Here is an 8061-nt window from a genome sequence, read left to right on the forward strand (position 1 = left end):
ACATGTCCCCAACCTTCGCATTGAATCACATTGGAAGAGAGTGAAACTTACCGATGGTGATGAAGTGAATAGACACTGAAGGTGATATGGGTGGGAAGTGAAGTCAGGAGTCAGTGCAAGTAAGGTTTGCGGGGCATTTAGAGAACAGGAGGAAAGGCACCATACACAAGACAAAGACATGAAAGAAAGAAAAATGAGTATTTTCTGTTTTAAGAACAAATCCACATTTACTTTCCAATTATATTTGCTAGAAATTTGAAGTCTGAATTTTTGTTTAAATGGTGAGAAAGGTGTTATACACGTGAATGTAACTATCTTTGCAGAGAAAAGACGACTCCTACAGCTACTGTTACTAAACCTGTGTCCACCCCCACCCCACCCCAGGTAAAATATGTACCTTGTATTGCTGAAGTTGGCAAGTTTTTTTCTATGAGTTATGGAATGTAACCCTAGAAAAGAATGGATTGCAATGATATTTAAGGAAACATATAATTGAAAGAATTAATTTGATATGTAAAAGATGTTGCATATGAAAATGGACAGCAATATTCTTTATTAACAAAAATTGGAGGCAATTTATGTCTATGATATGAAATTGCTTATTTGATAGATAAGGTTAATACACTATAACCAATGTAATCAGTAATAATAATAATAGAGGCCTATATTTATTAATAACTCTGCCTCAATACAAGTAGTGTGATGTATTAAAGTCAACTCAGTTTTGTAAAAATTTATCTATTTTATATGTTTTCACAAGAAAAAGTTTCCCATAGGGATATTAGTTATTTTATTCTTTAATTTTTTGCTGAAATTAACTTTAGCTGGTAAAATTATAATTTTAGTATTTATAATTTCTTTCTTACATGCTTATTAGTATTTTTGCAAAGGTCATTAAATATTAATGTAAAAAAAAGATATGAAATTCTTACAACAAGCATTTTAGGCATTATGGTCATTAACAAATTCATAAATTACCCACCAATAAAACCAGCTCCTTAAATGCAGCCATTACCTCAGAACTGAAGTTCTCAGATTCCAGAACTCCCCACACTGACTGGAACTTGGAAAAGGTACCTCAAAAATTCCTTTAAATAGCACAGTTTTATTGATTGTGGTTTGGAGAACTGAAAATTCATGCAATCTTCTGTTCTAGAGTTTATGCACAAACAACTTGAAGCAAACTGAGTCTTCAAATATCAGCATTTTTAACAGCAGACAACACCTGGATGTAGCTGTGCAATAATCCAGGAGGTCAGTGTCCAAGTCATGGGATCGTGAGCACCTTGCCGCCCCTCTCTGGGCCAGCCCTGCATCATCCATAAGGTAATATTTTCAAGTGGCTTGCTGAGGGTTAACTGGGGAAAATGTATCATGTTCTTGGCACACATTAGGGGCTTGAAAGGGGTATGGATAACTCGATTTTTAACCACAAATGCTCACTGAATGCAAGCTGTGGCCAAGGAAGAGGCTACTAACTCGATGAAGAATTCTCGCTGGGGTCTTTAAGCCATAATCCCTACCTCTTCTTAACATATTGACAGATTTGGGAAAGGGTGACCCTTTGTCAGTGTTCCAAACAGGGAGAAGGTGGTTGAGTTGTTGAAGTGAAACCCTTAAAGGTCCCCCATCAGGCGGCCACATGGCTTCCTCCTCCTGTGTTGAGGGTTCTATTCACATGCCACCTTTTCAGAGAGACTTCATTTCCCATCTCTGCCTCATTTCCTCTTTCTCAGCACTTAGCATTTGTTGACGGAGTATGTATTTTATTTTTGTTATCCTTCTAGAATGTTCAGTGCCATGACCGTAGGTTCTTGTGTGTTTTGTTCACCTACATGTTACCAGAGTCTGGGCACTTAGAAGTTGATCACTATTTCTTGAAAAAGAAGGCATAAATGAAGATAGAATAATGAAAGTCGATTCTTAAAAATGAAATTCAAGGTATTTCTTTTTGTTTAAATTTTTATTAAGGTATGATTGATATATACTCTTATGAAGGTTTCCCATGAAAAAAAATGTGGTTACTACATTTACTCATATTATCAAGTCCCCACCCACACCCCAATGCAGTCACTGTCCATCAGTGCAGCAAGTTGCCGCAGATCCACTATGTCCCTTCTGTTTGCTACACTGTTCCCCCCGTGATCCCCAACACCATGTGTACTAAACATAATACCCCTCAGCCCCCTTCTCCCTCCCTCCCCACCTGCCCTCCCACACCCCTCCCCTTTGGTAACCACTAGTTCACTCTTGGAGTCTCTGAGTCTGCTGCCATTTTGTTCCTTCAGTTTTGCCTCATTGTTATACTCCACAAATGAGGAAAATCATTTGGCATTTGTCTTTCTCCGCCTGGCTTATTTCACTGAGCATAATGTCCTCTAGCTCCATCCAGGTTGTTGCAAATGGTAGGATTTGTTTCTTTCTTATGGCTGAATAGTATTCTATTGTGTGTATGTACCACATCTTCTTTATCCATTCATCTACTTGTGGACACTTAGGTTGCTTCCATATCTTGGCTATTGTAAAAGTGCTGCAATGAACAAAGGGGTGCATATGTCTTTTTGAATCTGAAAAGTTGTATTCTTTGGGTATATTCTAAGGAGTGGGATTCCCGGGTCAAGTGGTATTTGTATTTTTAGTTTTTTGAGGAACCGCCATACTGCTTTCCACAATGGTTGAACTAGCTTACATTCCCACCAGCAGTGTAAGAAGGTTCCCCTTTCTCTGCATCCTCACCAACATTTGTTGTTCTTAGTCTTTTCAATTCTGGCCATCCTTACTGGTGTGAGGTGATATCTCATTGTGGTTATAATTTGCATTTCCCTGATGATTGGTGATGTGGAGCATTTTTTCATGTGTCTGTTGGCCATCTGAATTTCTTCTTTGGAGAACTGTCTCTGCATATCCTCTGCCCATTTTTTAATTGTGTTATTTGCTTTTTGGGTGTTGAGGCATGTAAGTTCTTTATATGTCTTGGATGTTAACCCCCTGTCAGATATGTCATTTACAAATATATTCTCCCATACTGTAGGATGCCTTTTTGTTTTGTTGATGATGTCCTTCGCCGTGCAAAAACTTTTTAGTTTGATGTAGTCCCATGAGTTCATTTTTGCTTTTGTTTCCCTTTCTCGAGGAGATGCGTTCTGGAAGAAGTTGCTCATGCTTATATTCAGGAGATGTTTGCCTATGTTGTCTTCTCAGAGTTATATGGTTTCATGACTTACATTCAAGTCTTTAATCCATTTCGAGTTTACTTTTGTGCATGGGGTTAAACAATAATCCAGTTTCATTCTCTTGCATGTAGCTGTCCAGTTTTGCCACCACCAGCTGTTGAAGAGGCTGTCATTTCCCCATTGTATGTCCATGGCTCCTTTATCATATATTAATTGACCATATATGGTTGGGTTTATATCAGGGCTTTCTAGTCTGTTCCATTGGTCTATGGGTCTGTTCTTGTGCCAGTACCAAATTGTCTTGATTACTGTGGCTTTGTAGTAGAGCTTGAAGTTGGGGAGTATAATTCCCCCTGTTTTATTCTTCCTTCTCAGGATTGCTTTGGCTATTCAAGGTCTTTTGTGGTTCCATATGAATTTGAGGATGATTTTCTGTAGTTCGTTGAAGAATGCTGTTGGTATTTTGATAGCAATTGCATTGAATCTATAGATTGCTTTAGGCAGGATGGCCATTTTGACAATATTAATTCTTCCTATCCATGAGCACGGGATGTGTTTCCATATATTGGTATCTTCATTAATTTCTCTCATGAGTGTCTTGTAGTTTTCAGAGTATAGGTCTTTCACTTCCTTGGTTAGATTTATTCCTAGGTATTTTATTCTTTTTGATGCAATTATAAATGGAATTGTTTTCCTGATTTCTCTCTCTGCTAGTTCATTGTTAGTGTATAGGAATGCCACAGATTTCTGTGTATTAATTTTGTATCCTATAACTTTGCTGAATTCAGATATTAGATCTAGTAGTTTTGGAGTGGAGTCTTTAAATTCAAGGCATTTCATGGGCCTGATATGCATGGCCTTTGATACATTAGAAAAATCATTTTGTTACTAATAAAAAAAATTGTTCCCTCTCCTTTAACCTTTTCGTTAGCTAACTGTGTGACTTCATTCCTTATAACCTCTCCTAGTGAGAGATTTTGTATCTACAAAGGATTATTGTAATTCCACCTGCTCTGTCTGCTTGTCTCATGGGGTGTTGTGATGAACAAATAAAGTAATACATGTGGGTGTCCTCTGGAAAAAGATACCAATATATAATTTAAGGTATTTAGCAAGAGGGCTTGTAAATTTGAAACATCAAAATACTGAAAAGCTGACTATATGGTGACAGACTACGACATTTAAGAACATGAACAGTACTTGTACTATCAAACATTTTATGTGAAAAACCAGCAGTGTCATTCATAAAGATGTTTTTTTTTAATACAGAAACATTGGGTAATCTCACTGAACAAAATAGAAAACCTGACAAGATATAAATACATTGTTCTGGATGGTATTTAATCCCACTGTTGACAGCAAAGGATACACTGGCTGGAAAGCTGATGGCCTCTGATAGAAAGTATACATTGCAATTAGGTAAAATAGAGAACAGATTTATGCCAAAGAAGCTCATTCATCTGACAAGACCAAAAAGAAAGAAAGAAAACTTGAACAAATAGATAAGGACTGTGGTTTGGAATTACCCAGCTAAGACATAGTGACAGTCAAAATGGGAAGGGCATTGTGAAAAGGCCGGTTTCAGTTGAACGATGATGGATGTTGCAGAGATTTAGCATTAATAGGAGCAAATGCAATATTCAGAGTGATTTTTGAAGAGAATGGTATCAGTCTGAAAAGGTAATGCAAGTCATTTAAAATAAATCCAAATACCCAGAACACAAAGTACCTTTGTAATTGACGGCTTCTTAGTGACACTGAATACTTTTGGGCTTAAAATACAGGTTTCTAAGAAGTCAATTTCAAGGAGATTAATTAATATTTAATATAGTGCATTGAAAGTGCAAATGGCCTGGTTCCTTCTGCAGTCCTTTGGCATCAGAGGGCTGTGTCACCATCAGGCAGTGTCCTCTTCTGTAAAATGGAAGAACTGACCCACGTGGCCTGTATGACCTTGTAAGCACCCACAGGTTACTCCGTGAAGGAAGTAAGAGCCCACTACACTGGAAGGCATGACCAGGACTCACTTATCAATCCTGGGGCTCTGGCCCAGGCTAGGGGGCCCAGGGGAGTGGACCTTGCATGTTCTCAGCCTGGGGACGAGTGTGCCCTGGAAAGAGGGCCTTGAGGTGAGGAGGGATGTTTGTGACCAAGTGAACTCAAAATGATTTTCAGATATCTCTGGAAATTTCAGGCAATGAGGGGGAATTTAGTTATTTCCTCACCATGAAAGCTTGGTTGCTTTGGAGTCTCTGTGTAGGTGTCCTTATATCAGAAACATGAAAGTGGACATTGTACTTTTCCATCTCATAAGCAGAGGACAGGGGAGAGCGAGAACTTTCTACTAGTTTTCCTTGGTTGGTTCATCTTATCTATGCTAACTATGTTCCCGGGAAAGTATCAGCAAAACCCAATATGCAGAAGGAAAATTGGTAACAGCCCTTTCCTGCCAGTCCTGGCACGGCAGCCAGTGTGGCCCTGGAATGTGGTTTGGTAGTCGCCTTGTTCATTTAATGTCAACCAAGTTGGTATTTGTGGTGCAACCTGATGTTGATGAGACAAGCAAACAAATAAATGAAAAATGCTGAAAGCATACTAGAACAAGGCACACCTAATTCTGTATGATTCAAATCTACTTTGGGTATTTGAAATCTGTACCACAGCCTTGGATGGATGCAGCAATAAGAAGATTACACCAAAATTATGAATTTAACAACAGAGATGGAGATTCTTTCTCTGGAACCATTTCTTGGCCTCAGCCATGAGTTTTTCTCACTGAAGACTTTCATGTAGAAAATAGGAGTTGCTTTTCAAGGCATTTCAACCTCATTCTGCTGAAATCTTCTCCCTGCTTTTCACTATTTCATCAAGAGAGAGGAGAGAGAGAAAGGGAGAAAGAAGAAGGGAAAAGCCACACACACAGAAATACTGAGAGAGATATCTTCCATGAGAAACTCACCTGAAAGAAAATATTTGTCATAGAAACAATGGCATACTTTGTATGCATTGTGAAGAAATATCTCAGTGTGACACTAGGCCAGAGCATGCCAGTCTGATGGAGGGGATGAGAGACCAGCAGCAAACTCTTTCATAATATCTTATGCCTGGAGTTATTGTTACTCTAAAAATTGGTTTACATTACCAAATTGCTATTTAAGCATCTCCCAGAAACAAATGTATCTTATATGTGCTGCAGGTATATATAGGCTATGTCTATCTATATATGTGTAATTATACCTATAATTGTCCAGCTACATTATAAAAGAAAAGGTGGGAGAAAGGATGAGTTCCATTCATGTAAACAAAATCTCAAGCCAAATGAAACCAATTACAAATAATTCACACTGTGTTTCCTGAATATTTGCTAAGAAATGTGGTTTCCACCAAAATTATAATTGTCTTAAGATGCTTGGTTCTTGGGTCGTAGTGTCAGAGAACTTGGCTCAAGATCCAAGTTTATATTTGAATGTCTGAATTACCTCCTGAAAATATCTTAACTCCTTAAACATCTATTAGTATAGTTGTAGCAATAACTGTAAGAGCAGTATTTATCTCACTAGGTTATTGCAAGATTTAAAGAGAAAAATGAATTTTAAACACTGAAAGATAAGGGTTAGTTTGATTGAGGATGAACTCCTACAGGCTGACTTCCCAGCACACAGCTGGCCTCCTACGGATCTCGGCAGAAAGCTGCTGCGATCCAGTGCTTAAGGCACTAGTCTCTTAGCCCATTGCCTGCCCGGACTCTCCGTGGGCTTCTGCCAAGGACACTGCCCTAGCCGATCTGATCTGGAGTGTGTGCCGTTTGCCTTAATTGTGCAGCATCTCAGTCTGTTCTGGCCGCTGTAGCAAAACGCCATAGACCAGGTGGCTTCTAAACAGCATAAATGTATTCCTTGTACTTTTGGAGGCTGGACGTCCAAGATAAAAGGTGCTGGTATATTTGGTGTCTGGTGAGAGCCTGCTTGCTGGTTATCTGTTATACAAGCATCTTTATAACAAATGTTTACATCTAAATCATACTGTGTGTTTTATGTGTATGTATCTATATTATATAATATATAGTCTAATAAAAAATAGTTTGACTATAATTTTCTTAGCTTATATATAATTTTATAAATTAATTGACTGCTAAAATATATATATATATTTTTACATAAATATGTATATAGTTTTACATATATATACATAGTTTACATAAATTGATATGCATTCGTATAAAGTATCATTCCAGGTATTCTTTGTTTCCTCTATTAAACCCCATATTAAAGAATCTTCTGGATATTCTGCTGTGAATAAAGTGGACAGCAACTGACAACTGGCACACATTTCCATTCCTGGAGTGGGAAGATGACTTCATGAACAACATGCTTTTTCTTCATTTTACACTTTACCATGTATGTTGCATTATTAAACAAACTCCAAGGACCACCGTTGTACCCAGTTGAACAGCAGAATCAAAAGCATCAGCTCAATCAGTAGCCACTGAAGTCAAACCAAACCAATTATGTGGGTGTTTCTGTTTTTGTTTTTTCATTGATAGAGGGTGTCATTCTGACGAAACAGTCTTAAGAGCTACATCATACATTCCTGAGACTAGTCAACTAGAGATGTTTTATTCAGCTTTCACTAGTCTATATAGTATAATGTATAATGTAATGTAAAGATAACTTACCATCAAGCAAAATACCCTATTAACCACTTTTGTTTTTTTCCTTGGATTTGAGAATAAACATTTAAGAATTATTTATCTGTGGGATGCAGCTACTCTGAATACAACTTCATCCTTAAGAGAACTTTTCCCTTCCTGTGTCCCATTAAATTAGAAAAAAATATGAAAAATGTTAATTGACTTCAAAGACACTGATAGTATTATCTGTGTTTTAAA

The 8061-nt window shown here is 37.6% G+C and overlaps 1 long non-coding RNA gene across 1 annotated transcript; it reads left to right on the forward strand.

The window, feature by feature from the left end:
• The first annotated feature begins 994 nt into the window (after positions 1-994).
• LOC118972863 (uncharacterized) lies at positions 995-7859 on the forward strand. The gene is made up of 4 exons (XR_012121408.1): positions 995-1073; positions 1157-1326; positions 1846-1941; positions 7445-7859. It is a non-coding gene; the product is annotated as an uncharacterized lncRNA (long non-coding RNA).
• The last annotated feature ends 202 nt before the right edge of the window (positions 7860-8061 follow it).

The sequence above is a fragment of the Manis javanica genome, chromosome 9 (assembly GCF_040802235.1).
Source record: "Manis javanica isolate MJ-LG chromosome 9, MJ_LKY, whole genome shotgun sequence".
Taxonomy (NCBI): domain Eukaryota; kingdom Metazoa; phylum Chordata; class Mammalia; order Pholidota; family Manidae; genus Manis; species Manis javanica.